Raw genomic sequence first — 25541 nt, 5'->3', positions numbered from 1 at the left:
CCCTTCTTAGACTTGGGAGCTGTGTCACATGGATTTTGTTCAGGACACATTCATAGAGCAACAACTTCAAGTGATGTGTCGCTGTTACAGTCCGGGCTTCTTCTTTCCACTCTCCGTCCACCTAAGGCATGCGCTGTACCATGCAGGTTTGCTGTGTTCTAAATGCAGCCCTTTGTTGGTTAGTTTAAAAGGTGTAACTGGTGGCTGCTGTCTACTTCATGAATTTGTTTTTTCGTCTGTATTTTAGAGAGGTTAACCAATACCAAGGGCCATAAAGGAGCACGAGCCAAGCTCTCACTCTTTCTCTTATAGTATCTCAGTGTGCTGAGTCTCTAAGACAGGGGGTGGCAAGTGATCTTAAAAGATGCCCAGTGATTTGCCAATACGTGTGTTGTGTTCTCCTTAATTGAAATACATCGGCGGTTCAGAAATTTACAGAGATATTTCAGAGCCTTCCCTTAATTCTGCTCTACCTGGGGTCTGTACCTAGTGGTGACATCCTCACTCATATAGCATGTAAAATTCAAATGCTGTGGCGATGAAGTAGATCAGGGGTTACTGCCAGAGCAAGAAGAGAGAAGAGGAGGGGGAAAGAACCACTGAAGACTAAAGTTATTATCCTTAAATGAACAGTGTTTATTTCGGTTTGCTTCTGGAGAGCGCCTTTGATTCCTTCATGCCCATCAAGGAGAATTCTCCCTTTCTGAGCTTTGCCTTTTCTTCAGTGTCATCTACCGCTCTCCTCACTTGCCAGCTGAGAGTTCCCCATCTCCTCTGGAAAGCCTGTGGTGTGTGCTTCTGCTTGTCCAATAGGGGGGTGTGCGCGTCTCCACATCACTGTCCTCTTCTCTTGGAGGCTGGGAGTGAAACCTCAGCAGCACTGCCAGCCTTTGCCAGCCTGAGCACTCGCAGCCTCCAAGTTGCTCCCAGCTCCTCTTGCGCCTTCTTTGTGGCATTGTATTCTGCACACTGGGCTGCCGGGAAGGACCAGACCGAGACAGGATTTAGAAGAATTCTGGTGAGAACTGTTTCAGAGGGATATGGCATTTTAAAAGAATTGTAGTAAACAAACAGAGTTGCAGCGTCAACAAAGATAATTAGCATAAACAATGTCGTTTTAGGACAGGTGGTTTAAAAAAACAAACAAAACAAAAAACCCAAATATGAACCCAATTTGAATTCTGCCAATTTGGAACCATTGAACCTTAATCTGCACCTCACGAGCACTACCCAGGTTTGTTGATAAACTTGTTGAAATGCATCTTTTCTGTTTCTTTTGTATCATTTTACGGTCATTGTGCCCTTTTGTCACGTAGCTTGAAAGTAATTAATCTATTACAAGGTAGTTTAAGGACCTTTATATTCATAAAACATGACAGAAGGAAAATGGAAAAAAAAAAAAAAAAAAAAAAAAAAAACCAAAAGCTTCCGGGTGTTTATAGACATTTCAGATCAGCAGTGAGCCTGCAGTGAGTTTAGGCTGGAGCCAGACTCCTTGTGTCCCGAGTCTCCAAACCTCTCTCTCTCTCTCTCTCTCTCTCTCTCTCTCTCTCTCTCTCTCTCTCTGATCTAAGTATCATTTGGATAATTCAGCTCTGCTGTGTTATTGATACATTTGTTATTGTCTTGCTACTCTGAGTTGCTACTCTTTTTCTCCGGTCTGGATCGTCAGTGGGTGCGCGTGTGTGTTTCTCTCCAGGCTGCTCTCTTCTGTGACTTGGAGAAGGAGGCATGGCAGTGTGACTCCATGGATCGAGTACGAAGGCTGCTAGTCACTGCAAGCCACATTGTCTAAACCTACTATGCTGTCACCATGAGTTTAAACTCTGCAGCCGTTCAGGCTTATTACTAGATGACGTTTTCCGTAATGCCTCGCGTGGAAATGTTTTGACTTAAATGAAATGTGGAGTGTGGGTGAACGAAAAGCTGTTTATTTTCCCTGCATTAAGGATGAAAAGTTCTTTATTGGAGTTAAGAGATTTCCCCTTTTCACGTTCTCTTGGAGAATGAAGACCTGGACTTCCAAACGTGCTTCTCTCGTAGGCTGGTCCCCTGCTCCTTGCTGAAGCAGTAATAGGAGCATTTGTGAATGAGTTTTAGTTTCTTCGAGTTATAAAAATGTGTGTAAACTAGTAAATCGTGTCTCATTCATGTGCTGTGGAGATTTCTTGTACTTTATGGACAGAAATGATTTGGCTACTAACGAATTAGGGCTACCTGCCAATCTCATCACGTACTGTAGGTAAGAAGAATGCTACGAAGAGACGGTTCTGGCAGCCACCGGGCAAAGTTTCATGTGTGGTCGTGTTTCTATTTCTGCCCTTCACATCTCTGAAAGGATGTGTGTTTTAGAAAAGAAATTGTTCAAAAACAGAAGACACGTTGTGTCTTACACAGGGCTCTCTCTCTCACTGTGAAGGTACCTGGATGCCACTTGCCTCACTCACCTCGCCTGCCCATCTCAGCTTTCCTTATCACATTGAGACCGCCAACTCAGATGCATTCAGAGTTGATGATGCACAGGAAGGTGTAAAGTGGAGGGCAGAGGGCATCCTCTAAGAGCCGCACGCACTGGAAGGTGGGACAGACAGCTTAGCTAGAGCTCCGAGCAGTCCGAGGGCAGGAGAATGGGCCTTCTCAGCTGAGATTTTTCAGGAACATGGCTGAGAAAAGGCATGGAAGAGTTAACCCTCTTTGCCTGCCCTATATATATATTTTTAATTTCTGAATCCAGAGGAAGAGGAGACAGGCAAGCAATTGTGATTCTTTTTGATTGAAATTTATTTCAAATGGTACTCAGTGTGCACTTAGCGCTGACTGATTCGGAGGGTGACCAAAGAGGTGGTAAGCTGAGATATACTTTGTGACTTTTGCAAATGATCTGTTGATATCTCATTTTAATAAGTTATATATATATGTGTGTGTGTGTGTATGTGTATACATCAATGTATACACATAATGTATATATATATATATGTATGAAAGGACATCCTAATGAAAAGGAAGCACAGACATTGAAAATTACATATGTTTTGACACACACACAGTGAAAAAGTTCCACTTTGTGGCACTGGCTTTTCATCCTACATTAATATAGATCCCTTGACTAAGTTCTAGATCATGTTTGCTCTAATTGTGCGGCTGGAACAATTGTTTGCTTGCTACAATTCTTTCTTTCATGTGTTTACTCTGGGCCAGAGTTTGTTGGGCAATAGTCTACAAAGTCCAAAGACTTTTCCCCTTCACTCCTGTCCTGGTGCTCTGGTGTTGTTGTCTTGTTTTCCCCTTTAGAATATTTGCTATTGTGTTTCATCATATGTTTGAAAAGGGATTGCAGGGCGATGTCACCCAAAGTTAGGGCTGGTGCCTCAGTTCTCTCATCTCAGACTGCACTCAAGCCTCTCAAAGGGCCACTGTGCTGTTCCTGTTCTTTAGGAGACAAGGAATGGCCCTGAGGTCCGACTCTTCTGGCTCTGCGAACTCAGTAACTCAGCTCTGACCTTGGGTTCATCATAACTGAGCACGCAGTGTCAGATTGTCTTCCCAGCATCCTCAGACCGGGAGGGGAGCTTGAATAGGCAGCCATCATCAGAACACCTGGGAATGGAAAAATGAACACGAAGAGTTGTGTTTCTCAGTGAAACTCCCAGCTCTTTCCCTCCCTGATCAGAGCTAAATTTCGGGATTGTCTCTGAATCCTGAATGATTATGGGATATACGTCTTGCTGGGGTAGGGTATTGTTTTATAAACCTGGGAATTACTGGAAAAAATGACATGGATCTGATTTGACTGATGAGCAGTTTAAGGACATTTAATGTTTTAAAAGCATTCTTCTAGGGAATAGAGACAGATCCAAGAGACACAGAAGACAGTTTAAAGAATTGTGTTATCTAACATAATACATACACTTTTATGAGTAGATTAAAAATATTTAGAAGTGGCTAGCAGCAAAGGGGTTAATGGGGAGATACTGACTTCCTCCCATATGCAAAGGTTGGAATTAGGAAGGCCCCTTTTTCTTGAACAAGTTCTGCTCAACCCTGATGGGGTAGTTTGGGGAAGGTTAACCTGAGAGGAAGAAACAACTCCTAGAATACAAACAAGATCAATTCTTGCTTCTCCCCCACTGCAGGATCTCGTGGCAGGTACCCCACAGACACAGAATGGCAAGCCAGCTTTAAAAACCCGAAGGCTGAAATATGGGGCACTGGTGCTGGCTGGGCTTTTAAAACTGAGGGGGTCCAGAAGATTGAGGCATGCACCCATCACATTTGGGGACAGTTGACATTTCCCATTTATGTAATGAGAAAGTTAAATTTGGCAATATCCTGTCAATTGTAAGATACTCCCCCTGAAGAATAGAAGCCCTTCCTCTAGGTTGGCCAAGGATCTCATTTGTCTTTCTGCCCCGGATGTTCTGGTACAATGTAGGAGCAGAATTAGTAGTTTGACATGACATCTTGAATTCCTCATTTCTTTCAAACTGGAACCTCTAATGTGGGATAGAGCAATAGCTTAAGGTTTCTCCAAACTCTCCACTCTAAAATTTTGTCACTTTGAAATGTATTTGAAAGGTTCCCAGCACCTGACTCCAGTGGTCAAAATTCTTGCATGAATTCTCTTGTTTGGAGATGGAATATATCTCATGGTTGGCCTTATTGCATGTGGAATCATAGCAGACGGTTTGTCAATTAGAGGCCATTGTACGGGTCACCATGTTATATCCCAGGGATTTTCATCTAAATACTGTGTATGGCTCTTATATAAAGTGAAGTGATAGCTATTTTTATGAATTACGTTGAATAAGTAAAAACATCAAATTTGTATTATATGTGCTTAAAACTCTCAAGTGCTTTAGATCACCCATTCCTGTCAATTACATATATCATAAAGATAAATTATATATGTGTGACTGAGCAAAGTGCTAGGGGTTCTTGAGATGACAAAGGCAGGAGATAGCGCCCAAGTTCAATTGCTGGCAGTGTATTCATAAAATGAAAGAATCAATAATAAGATTAGATAGTCACGCAGAGATATGGGCAGTATAGGTCTTTGTATGAATAAATAAAACACTGAGCTGTAAGGGAGAAACATTAAGGAAGATTAAGAACAAGTGACTAGAGGAAAACTTCAAGTGTTTCTCCAGCTAAATTGAAGAGTGGTTAGTACGGACACCAGACTAGCCAACTGCATGTGCATCCCTTGCTGCGTAGAGACTTCCAGAAAAGAAACGGTGAAACCTCTAAGACAAGGAGGGTCATGACAATTAAAGAAAGAGGCATTAAATAGTTGTCCATCTACGAGATAAGCTTTCCATATTGTTAATATTTTACATTTGGCAGATTGTATGCTGTGTTTTTTAAAACACCATTTGAAGGAAAAAATGTGTAGTTCCACCGTCAGAAACATCATCTTTGATGTCCATATTTGATATGAACCTTTTGTATTATTTCTACCTTGAGGATATGTTGTGGGGGAGGAGCAATTTGTGTTGAACAAATTAATTTTTAAATAGAGAGTCATATATTTTAGATAATGTAAGAATTTTCCATCTACAAATCATTTCTTTGCTTACTATTTACAATACTTTTTAGCTTACTGTTTTGAGTTTAGGGAAATGAGTGTTGTTCGCTTGTTCCCTTTGTGAAGATGTAAAAGTTATTGGAAATCCAACTTATAAAGAAGCATATGAAACCAAAACTACAGTTAGTACTGGGACCAAAGAAAAATGTGCAAATATCTTTCTCTTAAAGCATTGAGAAAATCTGTATGAGGTACAGTTGGGCTACTTGCTGGGAGTGTGTCTGATGGCCTAGCATTTAGTCATATACAAGGTTGGCATATGTTCCTGTTTCTAAATCAGGAATTAAAACTTTGTGATGCATGAATCACTTTAGTTCCTTGGGTTTCAGCCATGCATCTATGAAATGGGCTTAAAAATCAGTATCAAATTACTTACCCTGCCTCCTAAAGAACCTTGCTTACACTTACAAAGCTTTAGCAAACATTGGATATTCCTAAGTGCAGACCATTGAATTCAGATTCTCAAGAGTGATCTTATTATCTGGAAAATTTAAAAAGTAATTTGGGTTTTAATAAAATTACTTGTTATACAAATGCCTTTCAGGTGTCTGAAAACTATTTTTACATAAAAAAAAAAAAATAGTTCCTCTAAGAAACTGGCTGACTAATACCTCACTTTTACTGTTCAAATAACTACTATTTTTGAAATAGTTCTAATTATTGATTCCTGGTAACTTATACTTTAATCCCAGCAATATAACTTCCATTTTATCTGTTCACTGCTAACAACTGAACATACTAAACATATCTTTTCTCATTTCATGTACAGAAAATCTGATATACTAATTAATAGCTGTTTTGGTAACTTTCAGTATAGCAACTAAATTTTTAAATTTCTCATTGCACTAATCTTTAAGCTAGGTAAATTAAATTGCATTCGCACATAACTATAAGATTATTTAAAAATAACTTTAAAAAATAAACTATCAAACAACAATAGAAAGCAATGACTTTCTGTGAATGAAAGAAAATCACATACATAAATGCGTCTTAAACTAATGTTTGCACAAGTAGTTTGAAATTTAGAAAACATTAAATGACTTATAGAAACTATTATTCACTTATTTCCTGTGCACTGTACATACTCACAGTAAAATCAAGACGGAGGATGTCCTCCTTATTTTTGAATGTGGAGGAGAAAGAAGGGGAAATATACAGATTTCTTTTCAAGGGCAGCTTTATAACAAGTGACAAAATCACCCTAGAAACAGGGCCCATATTTTTGATATAAAATTGTTTTCCACTGATATAATCTGCTGAAAGCCAGAAGCCATCCAAAGTGCTGATACCAATTTAAGAAGATCATCTTTTGCCTTAATTATACATCTGGGAAATGTTAGCTGAACATTTTGTGGAGAACACTGAATACCTTACTTACCAGTTGTCTAAAATACTGCTAATGATCGACACGGTGCCAGTGTTTTGATGGCTAGAGCCTAGGATGAACACGAATACAAAGAACACAGTTGGAAAAAAGCACACATTTTATACAAAACAGATTTCAACCATCTGCTGGGCGCTTAAGTATGTGGCTATAGGCAGTATATGAAAGAGACCACTGTCCACGTTATGAATGGTATCACGTTTATTGGAACCTTAGAGAAACGGTAGGGTTTCTCAAAGCATGTAGAAGCAATGGCTCTCGTCAGCTAAATAATAAAAACAAAGGACTCAGCCAAAATTTTGTTCCCTCCACAATCTCTTCTATGTCAGTTTTCTTCTCTTAGCCAAAGGTTTTGGTATTAGAGCATGTCCCAGAGCTACACATCAGGGTATTAAAGATACCAGACAGCCCTCCGCATGTGACCCTAGGGAGGGGAGCCCCAGATGGCTATGAGATAGAAGACTGTTTGCTTTAGGAATAGGTGAGATCCCCAAATCTGTCACCCCAGTTCTGTTCTAATCAGCATAGGGTTCAAGGCCCCAGCACACTGAGAGCTCTGTGTTTTCCCATTGCCTCTGGACTTAGAGTTTCCTCTCAGAAGGTGATGGTCACCACAGCAGAGGAAAAGTCATGAGGTATAAACAAAGGAAGATCATGTGATCCATTTCCTTTACCCCAAGGGTGTGCCCACAATTCAGAGGAATCCTGGTTAATGTTAACTAGGTGACTCACGCATGTGGACTTTAAGAGAGATGACATACCATTCCTGAGTTCCTTGCAGACAAAACTGGTTTTCGCAAGGAATTCTTTATCTGTTGTAGTTCCCTTAGCTGACACGTGTTTTTATTTCTAAATATTAGAAAACCAAGCTGCTAGAATTGTGCTCTATTACCAAGTCATCTAGTTTACTCATGTGGATTGAGTGATGTCTAGCGATAGCTGGTCTAGCTCTGAAGAAGAAATTATTTGTAATGTAAAGAAATATCCCCAGAACCCTAACTAATCTCTGCCTTCCAATATGGCGGCCAGTACCCAGCATCCCTGCTCAGCGCTTGAAACACAGGTAATGGAAGCAAGTGGTACAATGGGTATGAAGTACACACTAGATTAAAAAAAAAAAAAACTTAAAAGAATATGAAGGGCTTGAATTCTTCCCTTCTATTCTTGATTCTGTATTGTCATGCTGTTTGGAACTGCATGCTTAAGACCCACTGTTACCATTATTTTCATGTATTTTTGCTTTGTTAGTGTGACTATCAGGAAGTCTAATATTCCATTCGTGGCTCATATTCTTGGCGTACTTTAGATTTCTGTTGGATAATGTTGTATATCTACTGTGGGTGGGGAAAGGTGAAGACATACAATCTTCAGGTCTAGAAGTTGGCAGTTCAGTGGGTCAGGAAGAAGCCAGACAGATTTCAGTATTCATTAATTGTCTTTGCTCTTGTTTTGACAAGAAGGTGATATTTTACACATACGTATAATATGCCTTTTGCTGATATGTACTATCAGCCGTAGACTGCTATGGAGTCTTGATGGCAGGGGGGGACTAGACTGACTATTTTAAAGATTGAGCACGTGGAAGGGGCAATTATATTTATTTTCTACAATGCTATCATGCACAGCTCTTGTCTCTTTCTTGAGGTTTAGGGGAGTTTGTGGTTGAAAGGAAAACCTTTAGCTTTTTGTCTCCCAGCTGATGCTGCACATAACTTTCAGAATTGACCCACAAGATGCCATCCAAGCTCTTTCTCTATGCATATGGAGACGCACTTATAAATATAGATGTAAAGACAGCACAAGCATTCTGCATGTACGTGTTACGTGCCAGACTCCAAGTCGCTGTGAATGCCTTCTTTATTCTGTGCTCACGACACTCGCTCTGCATCATCCTCCAACCTCACACAGGCAGAAGAGGAGCACACAGAGACAGTTACTGACACTCTCCTAGGTATTAACTATCTGAATGTGACTTAACCCTCCTTACTTTGTATCATTAAACTTACTTTGTGGCTTTGGAGTCCCAACTAAGGGCTGCACAGATCCAAGATAAGATGTCTTCTTAAACTATAGCCCTTAGTACTAAAGACTTTACTTATACTGACTCTAGTACTGACTTAGAAAATAAAATAATCCTATAACTTTAGAATGTAATATGTGTTTTGGAGGGAAACTATCTGTAGATATTTTCATGAATATGTTTGATTACCTACTATGTCATGCATTTCTTTACATTGCAATTATGTATTTAAAGTCACGTGTTAGAAATTTTCTGCACTAATTGGGACATTAATTAATTAAGTACTTAATTGTTACTTTACTTTTTGTTCTTGAGGAAAACTCTTAGTCTGTATCCTTGGCTGGTCTGGAACTCACTGTGTAGACCAGGCTCTTCTCAAGCTTGCAGTGATCCTCCTGCCTCTGTTTCCCAACTACTGGGAATTCAAGCATTTGTAGCCACAGTCAAACTCTAGGACCCGGTCTTTTATGAGTAAATTTACTTATAGCATGAGCTGGTGTGCCCAGTGGATTCCCAGGTGTGTTGTACGGATGCTTGTATGACATCTCTCCTTTAAGTCCACACATGGAGACTCCTTGCTGAAACTGTGAACTATAAAATGACTCCTCTCTGTCTCTGTCTCTATCTCTGTCTCTGTCTCTGTCTCTGTCTTTCTCTCTGTCTCTGTCTCTGTCTTTCTCTCTGTCTCTGTCTCTGTCTTTCTCTCTGTCTCTGCCTGTCTCTGTGCCTCTGTCTCTGTGTCTGTCTCTGTGTCTTTGTCTCTCTGTCTCTGTGTCTCTGTCTCTGTCTCTATGTCTGTCTCTGTCTGTCTCTGTCTGTCTCTGTCTCTCTCTCCCTCACACTCTCACTCTTATTTTCAGTACCTTTAAAGTACTTCACCTACTGAAATCCAGCCTTAACAAAAGGGCCCTATCTTGTTAAAGGTGTTGTCTCATCACTTTGGGGAGATCAGCAACCGGGCACCTTTTTTATACTATCCTGAGTTGTGAGGAAATGAGAATTTGCAGCTTGTGTGGTGATATGAATATCTAAACACTTTTTATGAATTGACTGACAATGGGCTATTGAATGTGAGGTTAATCCTTCGGAGGAGTAACCCTCATCCACTGACTTGAGGAACAGAGGAGGAGAATGGTGATTGTCAGTGGGAATTTAAATTGGATCTGACAATAAAATCATACAATTGGTGATACAGTGGAGGCTTCATAGAAACAGGCAGGTGTTTGGGGATGGAGTTTATCGTTTTCATTGATTGGGTTCCTCAGTTTTCATATTAGATTGATGTGCAGCACAGTAGGCTTGAAGTAACCCTTTGTCTCTCTTCTTTGTTTTATATTTGTTCTTCGAGCCTTGTTCCAAAGGTGGGCATTCTGAAGTTCTGTGCTCTTTGGCTTTCCGATACCTTACGCAGCAAGAAATAGATATGTAGTGTTGATATTAGAGGTGGGTCCTTGGGAGACTGTAGGCGTACTGCGGAGGGCACCACCATTTGTCAACGGCTCCCCAGGGCATCATTTCTTTATGTTAAGTTGGTACCATAACAGTCTCCTTCTCATAGGTCAGTCTTATTGCTCATCTAAGAGCTCTAACCTCGTGTGGTAGCTCACGCCCTTAATCCCAGAACTTGGGAGGCAGAAGAAAGTTCAAGACCAGCCTGGTCTACTCAGTAAGTTTCTGCCAAGCCACGGTGACATAGTGAGACCTTGTCTACAAGTTAAAAACAGAAAAAAGGAAAAAAAAATATGTACTTTAGCTTGTTTGAGAAATGTACAAGATGACTTTTCCTTAAGCTTAGAAGGAATTCCTAGACTAGATCATGTGCAGGTTACATTGGGTGCACACTGATAAAAATATGAAATACTTAATAATCATTGTTTCAGCTCCTAAGAGAATCTGACATGCTCCCGAGAGAACAAGCCCCTCCCACATTTATGCTTGATTTTCATGTCATAAAATGACATATTTTATCCACATGTATATATTTGAGATATAAATCTATATTATAGACTTTATTGTACATGTTCATCGTGTGTATGTATAGATATGTTAAATACAATATATATAAAACAATAAGCTTATGCACAGATATATGTATGTACTTGGCTTTCATGCACAAATGTATATATCATTTCATGTATGTATATCTGTGCATTATCAATGTATATACCCAATGTATGTATGATATTTAGAACTTAGTGGTTCTTGGACATGTTTTATATGTATGAATGCATATATTGATAATATATACATCATCAGCACATATTCTATATATGCATAATATTAAAACTAGAGATTCTGTGACATACTTTATATGTGTATATGTGACTGCATGTGTATACAATAGATGTAATGATTTTTTTTTTTATATAAAACTAAGAAAGACCTTGGCTAGGAATAACTCTGAGTTCTCTGCAGTCATGATGAGGTTTTTTTTTTTTTTTTTCTGATGAGAAACAGCTTGGGGGTTTTATCAGGTCTTCACAGTTGCTCTTGAGAAGCCCTGGTTGTCTGAAGGAAGATTTATTTTATGGGTATTTAATATGTGTTTAATAGAAGAGTTGCAAAAAATTCAAGAGCCCTTATTCACATTGCCATTTTTAGTAGAGACCAAATAAGAGAAAGAATGCTGGGTGATAACGAAGTTAGTCGGAGACGGCGCGTCTATAAGTAGCTAAACTAATGTTTGCCAGGTATGTAGATTTCTTGGTGGAAGGATACAGGCAGAGATCTAAGAAAAGGCTAACAAGTCCTGTAAACTATCTCCTTTAAATAGCAGTTGTTACATCCAGGCTGTTGCTAAGAGATGGGGAACAATTAGTTCTTGACTGAGTTGCATTCTTGCCTAAATTTGAGGGCCCTCCCACCTCTGTCCTTAAATTGACTTCAGGTTTCAGAGTCAAAGCGTCAAAGCGAGACCAGACCTGCTTTGGTGTGAACAGAACCCGAGAGCTCAGAACACACTGGAAGGACATCCTCACAGGAAGCATGGCAAAGCTGCTTGTGCTGATGGGAGAAATGAGTTACATTAACAGATAGAGGCACCCTTGAAGTTCCTGGTGACTTCGTTGAACTTGGACTGAGCGTCCGGTTGGTTATATCCATGTCTAACCTAATTCCTCCGGAAGTATTCAGTGAGCACTCGTGGTGTGAACACTATGTCTAACTTAGGAATGGGCTGCTCATTGTAAAGTGGAAGAACGGTGGGAAAGGCTAATGGTAGCAAGGATAGTAAGAAAGCCTTTTCTTTGCTTACGTTCATCAGATTGAGAACCTCACTTTTAAAATAATATTGCTTTCACAAATAAGATAAAGCTTGCCCCCCAAAACTGATGTTTTTGATTGTGGCATAGTTGTTTTTTAAGATGTTGTTTATAAAGAGGGCTAATTACTTATGGACAATTTATGAGACTCGTCGGCCCAGAACACTGTTTTGTTTCAGTTTTTAAAATCAAAATTTGATAGAACTCAAATAAAGTTCAAATTAGTCAACTACAGAAAGGCCCTTCATCTTCTCTGTTTCTGTACATAGATGTGCATGAGGAGCTGGGCATGTGGGAGGGCCATATGCACACACATGTGGTCACATAGGTGGAGGGCAGAGGTCACTGTTAGTGTCTGTCTCATTGAAGTCACATTTCTTGGGTTCCAAGCTGGCCCTTTAGAGCTGGAGGATTGTGCGTGTCTCGTCCTCCTCTGTGTAGGGGTTGCAGAGGCATGGCGCCACTGTGCTGGGATCTCACGTGAGTGCTGGGGATCTCCCATGGAATGCATCTTACAAGCATCCATCCCCCAAGTCCTCGCTTTTATTAGATATTGAGAGTGACTTAAGAGCAAACTAACTCCAAGGGCAACCTTCATCTCCTTCATATCTTTTCCTAAGACACATGAAAGTTGAAAGGCTAAAGCCCTTAATAAGTCTGAAATTCTCCATACACATGTGACATGCTCCATTAGGAGAGTTATCTTGCACAACGTCCTCATGATGCATGACACTCAGCCCACTGCCACCTTTTCAAATAGTTTCCCCCAATGCTTTAAATAGTGTTGTAGTTAAGGATTGATTGCAGCATTAGGCGTTGCATTTGTTGGTCACTTCTTCCTTCATCTGTGTGAGGTGGAAGTGCTCTCTCTTTTTTGTCTGGTGACACTGACACTCAGGGAACAGTGTGGGAACATGGCATGCATTTTCTGTCACTCAAGATCATAGATGATGGTTCTATCAGATTTGGGTGTGGTAGACTCATGCAAACTGGAGACAGGGCCTGTGGATTTTCAGAGGGTCATTATATGATTAGAAAGTTGCACTTAGGGAGTGTTGGTTGGCACATAGCCTGTTGTGCAAGGTGACACTTAAGGGGAGAGTAGGGTTTTCTGCATGTATGGAGTCATCACAGTTTACCCAGAACGTCACAATTGGTGACCATAGACACCAATTTTTGTTTTTTGCAAGTAATTAAAAAGACGTAATCTTAAGGATATCATGTTGGAAGTCATGCTTAAAATATTCCTTGCTCACTTTTCATACAAAGCTGTATGTCAGTCATCCTGGGCAAAACGAATTCACCTTTAACCTTGTTCTCTTCTCACTATTCTATCAAGACAAGAATCAGAAATGGTGTTCATTGTGTTTCTGGAAATCTTTTGCATTATAGGTAATTGTCTCTTTTTGACTCTATCATCTTAAAATATGTGTCAAAGAACTCAAGATGTCTTTTAGTTGGGAAGTAAGCCCTTGCTTGGCGTGTGGAAGGTCTTGGATCAGGGTTAGGGTTAGGGTTAGAGTCCTTCCCTGCATTATAAGTGTGAGTGTGCGGGTGCACACACACACACACACATGCATGCATGCTCTCTCTCTCCATATATATATGTATATATATGTGTGTATATATATACACACACATACATAAATACACAGACACATATATTTATATATCTGTGTGTGTATGTATGTATGTATGTATACCAGCCATCTTCTCCATCATCCTCCTTGTGTTCCCCAGCCTCTAGCAGGAAGTCCTGCTTCCCACTTCCTGTTTTTCTGACCAGCTGATTGGGCAAAGAGCTCTTTATTTACAACTGCTATATCCACCCAAGGCATTCCTCTACAATTCCTCCTTTTAGTCTAATAAAAGGGCGTGTGTGTGTGTGTGTGTGTGTGTGTGTGTGTGTGTGTGTGTGTGTATTAGGTTCCCTTGAGTAAGTTGTCTCACTTTTCTATTTCTGCCTCAGTTTACTTATTTGTACCATTTGAAGATGAAACACTTGCTACACAATGTCATGGCCAAGGCTTTGACCACCCTTTGGCATAGCAAGTGGTTCATGTTGCCTGTGACAGGGGGTTCAGCCTGTACTAAGTCTGGATCACAGCGTCATGGAAAGAACTGATCTACCCTCTGGCCAGATCCTACATGGCAAGCTTTCTTCTGTGCACCCTCCACCCCAGAAATGGTCAGGGAGCTCTCTCTTGCTGCTTCTCATGAGTGTAATCTTCAAAAGTCAGAAAGCCAAGACCAACATATTCCTTGTCCCTTGGTAGATTAGGAAAAATGGTGTTTTGTGAATGTGTTATTGACAACAACATTCGCTCTGCCAGATTTCTGTATCCAGGTACATTTTAAACTGTTTCAGACGGATTCAAAAGGAAGCGCCCACCCAGTACTCCTGGACAGTTTATGGAACAAAGTTGGCCTCACCAAGTGAACAATTCAGCCATTTTCCATGTATGGTGCCCTCCTCCCCACATGACTCAACGGCATTTACTTCTGTTGCTTGTTTATTTACTTTTCATGCCCTTCATCCCACCGAGGTCTGTGAGCGAAGCTCTAGGCTGCGGGGTAGGAGTTGAAAGAAGTGTTGTGTGGCCAGAATGTGGAGAGTAGAGCGAAGCTGGTGCCGGCTGGTGTCCGCAGCCTGTGGATTCTCCCTTTGACGAAACGCGACCGCCGGGGAATGATTTGATTCAATTAAACCCTTAAGTTGTCATTATCCTGTTCATTGGCGGAGCAAGCTAAACATCATTGCGAAGTACTAAATATAACGTTTTTTGTTGGTTCAATACAAGCTGTCATGTTATGTTAGGTCTCAAAAATAGTGGTTCTAAAGATAGATTTTCAAATGTATTAGATATCCTTAGGTAAAACTATGCCTCCTCATAAAAGCTAAGACTGCCTTGTAAGCGTGGATTACACTCACTGTTATGTGTGCTGCAAAAGTATATTCCGTTGCTTTATTGCCAGCAGGAGGGTCTGTTACCTCTGTTTCCTTTCTTTCTTTTTCGTAAACTCTTGTTTTCTTAAGCTGAAAGGTTAGTTTTCTTTTTTTCTATTAGGCATTCCTTGTCAAACGTTTGCATATAGAGCAGCCCTGTGAAGTATGAACTTTGTAGGCCCCTGAATTTAATTACCTATCTAACATTGCCTGGCCAGTCCTACAGAATTCTTTATGAGGCCAGAACTTCTGACCACAGGTTCAGTGGGGCAGCAGAGCTCCTGCAGAGTTCCTCAACTGGTGCCTCTGTTCTTTTCCGTGTCACCCAGTACTGAGCTCTGTTTTTGGCGTTGTCACGGATTTGGGATTTTGCATCATCCTGTTGATTGTATGTTAATGGGAAGCTAATTCTTATTTGTGGGTGAACGGTCATTGGTGTTTAAAGGTTCTCTGTAGGGAACACTTCAGATTTTAGGTTAATTAAATATTAAGATTTTCAATATTTTAGTGACTTTTTAAAAAGTCACTAACTTATTATAGTGGTGATTTGGTTGTTATTATTTTAGTAATTAAATTTATTTGCCATAAATTAATAGCAGCCAATTATTTATGGGGCAGCAGTTTTAAGATAGTAATGAATAATAGATGGATAAGTTAAGACATGTATGGTAGATCTAGTTCTCTTTCTTCCTTCCTTCCTTCCTTCCTTCCTTCCTTCCTTCCTTCCTTCCTTCCTATTTTTAAACAAATTCTTTTGTTTGGTTGGTTTTTCTTGCTAAACTACATAGGCTTCAGGCTGGCCTTGAAGTTGCCCTGTTTTCCAGGCTGTTCTTAAACTTAAGATCTCTTGCTTCAGCCTTTTGAGCAGCTGGGACTGTAGGTCTGTACCTCCATGCCAAGGTTTAATTTTCTAAGTAGGAGTCCCCATTTTCAGCCACTGGTTATTTCCTATTACTTTTAATAAATATAAGACCTGATATTATATATAAATATAATAAATAGTAATAAATAGTAAAAGCCAGACGGATACAAATGGTGTACCCTACTCTATCAAAGTACAATAAACATTAATTTCTTTTTAAGAATGGATGACCATTTTGTGTATATAACAAATGATGAGAAATTAAAAGCTTGTGCCATTTTATAATAGATGTATGCTTTTCTGTGCTGTTTCAACCGCCTGGGACATAAACATGTAAAATCATCAGACACTCAGATGCTGAGCAGGGATGTAAAATGGAAAAAAAAAAAAAAGGGCCTCTTGCCTCAGTTACATCAGATTTCAGGGCTTGGGAGCTAGGGTTCTGTTTAAACTAAAATGTGTTTGTCTATTTCCACAAAATTCCTCGGCCACACAGTGTTGAGCTCATAGACACCGGAACAAAGAATGCATGGATTCCTGCCTCACTGGAGACCTCTGAAGATAGCTGCTCGGTATGGGAGTGTGGCTGTTTTGGCTGTTTGAATGCTCTACAAGTCCAGGGCTTTTCCTGATCCTGGCCCCGTTCAGACTCATTGACTCTGTCTCAGTTTTCTCTGGGATGACCTGGCTTCTAAGAGGTTTAGTTACCCAGTATCCACCCAGTGTCCTTTTTCATTGACCCTGTGGGTCCTGGCTGAGTCCAACCTGAGTGGCCAGTGTTGAGGTCGGCCCACTGTAGCCCTCCTCATAGCCCCACATTGACTGGGTATATGGCTCAGGACCATATAGTGGATGAACATCCTGTCAGTCCTTCAAACTGTAACAAGTGTTTGGAAACTGAGGAGCTTAAAGGTGAGCATCTTGATAGCTTTGTGAAGCACTTTACAGTTTGTGACTCATAGTATATGCACCCTATGGAGGTATAGAGTCAAGATTAAGCCACGGCCTTTAAAGCATAGGTTAGAGCAGACTCTGAATGCTTCTTGGAGACAAAGTGAAGATGATTGGTAGTGCTTGGGGTACTTTGTAAAGATGGCTCTCAGTGGCTGGAGAAATGGCGTTGCAGTTAAAGATGGATCCTGACTTTCTTCTTTGGAATAAGGTCTAGATGAATAATTTACCCTTAAATTGTGGCAGGGAGAGATTGTCTTAACTATTACATAGCCCATGAGTCATTACTGTTTGCCTCAATCATCATCTTAATAGGGTGACAGAAATAACATTAATTATGGAAAATATTGTGTCATGGTCTTGGGTTGTATAGTCACACATGCATATGTACCTATAAACTTAGAATTCAAAATGGGAGGAAGAAAGGGGCAGCGAGTGAGGAAGGGAGAGAGTGGCCGTTTTCTTGTACAGATACAGTGAAGGAGGAGAGGGTGTGCCCACAGAAATGCACTGTGACTCAACCAGAGTGGCAAGACTTCCGGAGTAAGCGTGGGGGTGCTTCCTTACCCTGAGGCAGGACCAGAGCCTCCCTCTGTGAGTTTGGGCAGTTTATGTTAGGTGAGGACAGACTAGTTGCTATGACTTCAAGGGCAGGGACACGACTGTCCATCTACAAGAACTTTGGAAGATGTGTGTTCACGTTTGCGTGTGTGAGTATGGTCCTGGCACACATGTAAAGGCAGAGGTTAGCAATGAGAGTATATCTTCATCTTCCAGCTCGCCTGAGGTGGGATCTCCTGTTGTTTGTTAGTGCGTATACAAGGCTAGTTGCATTACAAACGCCTGTCTTCACCTCCCTTCCCCACATAGGAGTTCCAGGGTTACAGAGGTTACAGATATGTGTTCTATCGCTTGATATTACATGGTTTCTAGGGGTCCAAACTCAGTTCCTCGGGCTGGCGTGACACGCACTTTGCCTACTGTGCAATCTCTCCAGCCCTTCTTAATACTTTGCTCAACCTCAAACATATAGCCTAGACTCGCAAGTAGGTGCTGTCTATTTTGGGAAATGAAGTTATTGAGTTAATTGGTCTAATTTAGCCTTGATTTGTGCTAGTTTGGGCCTTTGCTTCTTTTTCACCCTTTTCCCGGAATATGACAGACAGAGGTGGTCTCAGGTAATGGCAGCCAGTGCTCTGGGATGGAGGTTGTAGGGTCCCCTGTCCTCTGGCGGTTCGACTCGTGCTTGGCTTGTATCTATGTCTCTGGGTACTCGCACTCAGGGGCCACCTTACTGATGCACTGCATTACCCCTTCTGAAACACTCCTGGCCTCTGCCATGATGCTGTTGTGGGTCAGAAATGTATGTGTCAATAGTTAGCGATGCAACTTTATACTGTGGGGAAGTGGGGAGTGGACATATCCCGGGTCTTACTGTGACTCATGCCGAGGATTCAGGTGTCCTTTTGGAAACAGTGGTTAAAAGCAGGCTAAAGCCACGAGGTGGTAGGGTGCCATGCTGCTAAGATGCACATGCTTACCAGACTGAAAAGCAGGCATTCCTTTTCTTCTGTCTTTCCAGTCTCCTGTGCTAACGTTCAATGAGAAACAAAAAACAGAGACACTTGAGAGTTAGCTTAGCGGTAGAGCACTTCCCTAGCGTGCAAGAGGCCCGGCATTGTAGAGTCAAAAGAGAAAACAAATAAACTTTCTCAAGACAGTTTCCACTAATTAGCCATTTGATGAGGGAAGCCATTGCTGTATTGGAAGACTTACTGTTGCCTATACAATTGAAATGTCCAGGCCAAGGGTCCAGAGGTGGACACTGGGGGACCCCGTTCTGTGTTTTACCATACCTAATAGAAGAGGCAGTAGGAAACATATGTTCATGGCTAATCCTAATACCAGGCCCTGCTAGTGTGTGTGTGTGTGTGTGGGGGGGGGTAATGTCCCATTGCAGCCTGCCATTCTTCTTACCAAGCCTGTCCTCACAGAATATGCAGGCCCCATTCATGCCAGCCACTCTGGCTGCGCACATCCTCACTGACAGGCAATGTGGGGCACTCCTTTCTAATTGGTTTTAATTTTCATTACGAATTTCTCTTGCTTGTCCTGGGGATGCTGTGAAGGAGCAAAGGCCACGAAACAGTCAGAGTGACACACCCAGGTGTGGCTCCTGTCACTGTGTTCCCAAGACCACCCTATTTAAAAGAATGAGATAAACAAATTTTGTATTGCTTCCTCAAAAATCCCAAAGAGCCACTGAGCAGAGTGTCTCACTCTGACCTCGGCGACAGAAAAATCACCCGGAGTTCAGGCCTAGTCTACAAAGCAAATCTTGGGACCACCCCCACCCCCAGGCCTACATGATAAATAAAACCCTGTCTCAAAAAAATGAAAAAGAAAAATCAACCAATGGTTTTCACACAGCTCTCTTTGGCTGGTGTCGTTTGGCAGGTAGGAAACCCATTCCAAGGCAGTACAGCACAGTGCCATGGTTAAGACCTTGTGGATAATATACAAGACTGTTGCCGTGCAACGGATTTCCTTTATAGAGAGCCATCACATCAACCGTCTACTTGCATGTATTGTCCATCTTCATATTCAGCCTGACTGTGGAGTTTCCCATTACGTGTCAGCACATTACCAATTATCTAAGTTTCTTTTGCTGTTAAAGAGTGCAGCGGTTTCAGGTGCATGGCGTGTGCAGTCAGTTGAGCTGTGAACCTCGTTCCTATAATCTCTGCTTCAGAGACAATTAAGAATGAGTGGCACCAATGTGCCACTTACCCTTCAGCAAACTCGAGGTGGCACAGAGGCAGAGCGTTGTGCTGATGTGTGGGGTTGTCGTGAGTGAGTGGCACGTGGCTGCAGTGTGACGTTACACTGCTGGGACAGTTAGAAGAGCTCCAGCCCATGGCGCCACAGCTACAGGCATTCGTTGGTGTGATACGTGGAAAGGACCCTGGGTTTCCATGAGACAAGAATGAGGAAGATTTAAAGTGAAAACTGCATAGGCTAAAACATACCAGCTTAACCAAGTTTGCATTAAGTTTGAAAGCGTTGATTCTGTTGAGGTATTGCCTCTATATGTATTGCCTCGGTATGTGACTGCCAGCATGTGTGTGCATGTGTATACACACACGGATATAGGCATATACATAAATGTACATACAGATATACATGTATTTAAAAACAAATGAGTCAGTAATCCTCTCTGCTGTATTTATTTTGTGAATTCCTGTGAATTTAGAAATTTTCTTTGTACTTATATTTTAGTAAATATTTATTCGTTCTGTGACAATATAACAAATGTCAAAAGAGAGCTAAAGGTATTGTTCAGTGTATAATGAGTTTGCCAGTGATGGAGGTTCAAGTCCCAGAACGTGCAGGAAAAGCCGGGCATGGTGATGTTCCATTGTAACCCCAGACCTGGGCACAGAAGTTAAGATGGTTCCCGAGCTTGCTGGCCAGTTGAGCCTCATCAGGCTAGTCCAGGTCAGCAACAGAGCTTGTCTGAAAATGAATGTAGACCGCAAGGAGTGCACACATGCACGCATGTGCACGTGCATGCACACACAGCAACACACAGGTATACACCTAAAGTGACAAAAAATAATTGGGAAGAAAATATATCAGCATATTTGGTATTTGCCCAAATTTTCATCTTAATTAGTTAACTTATGTAAAATGTTAATTGTAGGTTGAATTATCTTTTATGCCATCGTATCTGTAAGATTTTTATAATGGAGGGTGTCCCTACATCTCTCAATTATTCTACTAACGAAGGAAGCAGTGCCCACAGCTATGTCAAATATGCTGCTGCCTGTCATGTCACTTCATCTCTGAGAAAAATTCAGGTGACATTAATGTTGCTTTTGTAATGACTCTACATTAGGAAGGTGACTTTAAGAAAATGTAGGCAGAGGTGGGGAGTGGGTAGAAATAGTTCAGAAAAGACTGTGTTCTGCTCTGGCAGAAGATCCCAGTGAGTTCTGTTCCCTGCCCCTGTATCAGGAGGCTCACAACCACCTGCAGCTCTAGCTCCAGGGGATCTGACACCCCTCTTTTACACACACACACACACACACACACACACACACACACACACACACACACACACACTCCAATAAAATGATTTTTAAAAAAGAAAATATGGGCATTGACTAGTGTTTTATTTTGGTACAATTTGATAACTATTTGTTCATCAAATTCAAAACCTCTAAACTAATTTCATCATATTCATGAAAAAGGAGCGAGGAGAACATACCCTGTGAGAAGTAGAATTGTGTAAGGAGTACCACAGACCGTGTTATTCTGACACCCATAATAGATACCCACAGATTGCCATGGCAACTCAGGGGAGACAAAGCCTGAGGGTTGAGACCCAGAGGTCCAAAATGCTGTGGAGCACTTGGCGAAGAGCAGAAAGAACATCCAACAAGAATGGTGGCGTGCAGTACCAAGAGATTGGGGTTAGGCAAGGGCCTGTCGTCACTGAGGTGGGCCTAAGACACCTTGTGTCACCAGAGGGCAGCTTGGACAGCTGCGCCTTTGTAGGCTTGGGGGGAACTGAGCGTTTGAACTCTGAGCAGAGCTTAGGTCACAGGATCTGGGCTCATGCATCTCTTGGCGTAGTGGCCCTCCATGGCATCAGGGCTTTCTGCAGTGCAGGCTACTCTCCCCAGCTACAGTGCCGGGGATACCTTGAGTTCAGTGATGTACACTTGGTTAGGGCTCAATTTCGACTTTGGCAGATAATGCTTATCTGTTTTATTTTGTCTGTCACTTCCTGCCTGGACCCTTGTCTATGGCCCCTGTATGCTTCTTTGTTTGTTTATGTTACATCGAAATATCAATTGACACTTATTATCTTTTGAAATATGTCCCTTGATGGAATAGGGAGCTTGGCATATTCCTTCCGTGACTTCCACACAAGTTCCCCTTTTCCCCCAAAAACATGTATTTGAGCAGAGTTCTGTGCTAGAGATGCATCTGTCTCCACTTCCCCCATGCCACGCAGAATAGCAAGGCCCGGGAATGACTTACCACCGCGTGTGTCAGGGTTAGAGTTCACTATGGATTGGATGGACACTGAACGTTGTTAGTGCACAACCTATGCGACCAGTGTTACCTATGCCCATAGCGGACATGATGCCTCCAGGATGTCACTCTTTCTGAGGTATTGTCTTCTCAAGTCGGCTTCCCACTACAACCATGCATGGTGAGCAAATGGAGAGACAGAGACAGAGACAGAGACAGAGACAGGGAGACAGAGACAGAGATTTGTAAGTCACAACGGCCGTGAGCACAAACGGACATCTTATTCACTTCTTTGTATATATACAAATAGAGACTTTTTTCTTTTTCTTTTTCTTTTCTTTCTTTCTTTCTTTCTTTTTTTTTTTTTTTTTTTTTTTTTTTTTTTTGTGGTGGTGGTTTTGTTTGTTTGTTGTTTGTTGTTTTTATTTTTATACCAAATCCCAGGTTTATTTTGTGGGCTGTCAATTCTGAATTTAAGAGGGATGGGGAGGGGGGGAAGGGGAATTATAAGCTGTATATGTTGCTTGACTTTCAAAAGCCTCTCAGTAATGGTTTTGCATGCTGAATGATAGATTGGTAATCAATGGCAGAATGCATTAGACATTTTGTTCTTTGCTATTATTTTCTTTCCTTTCTCTTCCTTTCCTTTTTTAATCAAGGCTGAACAGGAAGCTATGCTGGCAGCCACCACATTGGGTGGAATTCAGGAGGAGGCATGCTAGGGGCCAGAACAAAGGTCCCTTTGGTCTTTTATTTTAAAGAGCACACACTCACTTGTTTCCTGTCTGACAAAACTGAGAGCCCAGGAGAAATTTGTCCAGTGTTTTCAGTAGTCCATCTTTTAGTGTGCAGGCTACAGTCAATCGCTTTTTTTTTTTTTTTTTTTCTCTGAAGCGATTCTTAGAAGCTTGAGAGTTAGTGATTGCCGTTTTGGATAGGGTAAGGGAGTTTTACTTTGGGAAAAAAAAATAAATTAGTAATGGAGTTGAGGGAAGGAAAAGACAGAACAGCTTTTCTTGCTTCCGGTTTGGATCTTGCTGGTGGCTCTGCCGCTTTGCCTGCAGCGATGGGTATTGCCAGAACTCCGGGAAAAACAAAGCTAAAATGGCAACATCTCCCAGGAAAATCTGTAAGATTGTAGGAAGGCTGGGCGGCAGTGGGGACTGCGCGTTGGAGAGCAGATGCCTTTGGCCTGAGTTTCCCTCCTTACAGTCTGTTTGCTTGCTTGCTTTGAAATATTTTTTGTTTCTACCTCCTTGGTTTACAGAGAGCTGAGGAGGCTCGTTTTTGTTGTTGTTTTGAAATGTAAGTTTGGCAACAAGTGAAACAGAAAATAACTGCTGTGATAGACATGTCCCCTTAGACCTTTGCTTCTACAGGAAACGCCTCTGTTTCTTGTCTAAAAACAGAGGACCCAACACTAGCATACTAATTTTTTTTTCAATCTGTGGCATAATATGAAAATGTAAAATTGTATCTTTGGACTACTATTTTTTTTTAAGGTCATATCAACTTTGAGGTCTTAGGGAAATAGTTTTTCTGCTTCCATAATTTGGTTTTTTTTTTTTTTTTTTTTTTTTTTAATTCCTAGGGCAGGCATTGTGCGAGCATTGAACAGCTGCTTTGAATTCTACTTATGAACGGAAATTTGAGGTTTCTAAAATGCCCTTATTGAATCATGATCAGCCTCCTCTGATTGACGTGCTGCCCCCGGTGATTGTTTTATAGTTCTTTATTAAGCTTCTCTGGCAGGCCGGAGCCCACTTTAACTTAGGTTTGCTTTGAAAGAATGAGGTAAGCAGGAGGACTGGATATCAGGACTGTTTCTGACAACATAAATGAAATCACTGTCGGAGATAACCGGGATTGCAATGAAGTGCGTATTTTGTATACCAGACACCCAGTCCTCCCAGGCACAGGACCTGTGACCCCCATACCTGCTCCTAGCCTCCGTAGGCAACACTAATAATTAAACAGTGCCCCTCTACAGGAGGAAAGTTGTTCTGCATTGTGCTGGGTTCATATGTGATACCCTTAAATGTCCTGATTGCGAAGGGCCTAGAATAACGGACGAGCACTTGCCTAGTTCACGGAGCCCTGGGTTCCATCTGTCTGAAAATATAAAATTCCCATGTACAGGCCTGCAAGCCAGGCACTTTGGAGTAGAAACAGGAAGATCTAAAGTTCAAGGTCATCCTTGGCTATATAGTGATGTAATGTCAACCTGGGGTATATGGCTTCAAAAATTTTTTTTCAGTGCACGCCCTTAACCCCAGCACTCTGGAGGCAGAGGCAAGTGGATCGCTGTGAGTTCAAGGCCAGCCTGGTCTACAGAGTGAGTCCAGGTAGCCAAGGCTACTCAGAGAAACCCTATCTTGGGGAAAGAAAAAAAAAAAAAAAAAAAAAAAAAAAAAAAAAAAGAAAAAAAATTTTTTTTCACATTAAACAATAAATTTACTATGAAATGTGTGGCAGTAGGCATCATTTTCCAGAGGCATGTCATAGCTTATTTCTTCCCCAGCTTAGTCTGGGGCAGGCATATTTCACGGCGGACACTCCACAGCTGCCCAGTCCTTTTCCTGCGGGTTTTCTTTCTGAGATATATACAGAAACAATGATGGAAGGCTCCATTTCTAATGCAGCCTGTGGGATCTGTGGGACAGAAGGGGGAGTGACAGAACTACAGGAGGACTGTCACCATCCACATCCGCATGGGGAGCTAAGTAAATCTGAGGAGCCAGCCGCTTATTCCTCTAGAGCGTTCTGTTTAGGTACCAGAACACTTTGAATTCTGTAGGGCCACGATAAAGTCTGTTGCTAAACTGAAGTACATTGAAGGACGTTTCTAACTGAGACACAAACTTCTGAAAATTAGGAAACTATATTGCTGCTAAACTAAAGCTAAATGGCAAGTCATTAAAACTCTTATTTTTATTGATGTCTTTGTATTGGCAATTTTCTATTTATTATCTTAATCATGTGTTTGCATATTACTGTGGGGGTATGTATGTATTTATATATATACATATATATGTATATATATGAACTCAGGACCTTATGAATGTAAAACACGTACTCTATCAATGAGCTGGGATAGCAAAGAAATGAATAGATTAAATATTTTGACCCAGCAAAGAGGATCAAACTATTTCAGATAAGCAAATGTGCTGTAAAGTGAAGCCTCTGTTAGTGGAAAATACCAGTGTTGTTGGTGCTGACACCTGACACCTGGCCTGCCGCCCTGCAGTGCACTAATCATGTCCATATGATTTTCTGGGGATCATCTTTGTGGCCAGGACGAGAATGACACAAACCCCAAAAGCTTGACCATTTTTATAGCCTAAATTATATTTTCTAAACTGTCTTACTCATTTTTGAGTAGTGTACCTGTCTGTTCCAGATTTGTTATTTTTACTTTTTATTTATTGATTGATTTGTTTTTGGTTAGATTTGTTTTCTGTAAAATACAGCCTCTGTCTTCCAGGCTGTG

The 25541-nt window shown here is 41.3% G+C and overlaps 1 protein-coding gene across 12 annotated transcripts in view; it reads left to right on the top strand.

Moving 5' to 3' along the window:
- Sox5 (SRY-box transcription factor 5) overlaps positions 1-25541 on the top strand; it is a 775369-nt gene that overhangs the window by 410830 nt on the left and 338998 nt on the right. The window contains exon 1 of one of the 12 annotated variants that reach the window (XM_051155575.1): positions 624-1018. The exons of 10 other annotated variants lie outside the window; for them this stretch is intronic. The gene's annotated coding sequence lies outside the window, so the exon portion shown is untranslated. Of the gene's footprint in view, positions 1-623; positions 1019-25541 lie in introns of those variants that run through there. One more of the 12 variants, XM_051155580.1, reaches the window with a different exon arrangement.

Source organism: Acomys russatus, chromosome 13 (assembly GCF_903995435.1).
Source record: "Acomys russatus chromosome 13, mAcoRus1.1, whole genome shotgun sequence".
In the NCBI taxonomy this organism is placed as follows: domain Eukaryota; kingdom Metazoa; phylum Chordata; class Mammalia; order Rodentia; family Muridae; genus Acomys; species Acomys russatus.
Note: the sequence above shows the minus strand (reverse complement) of the source record. Positions and strands in the feature narration are given on the sequence as shown.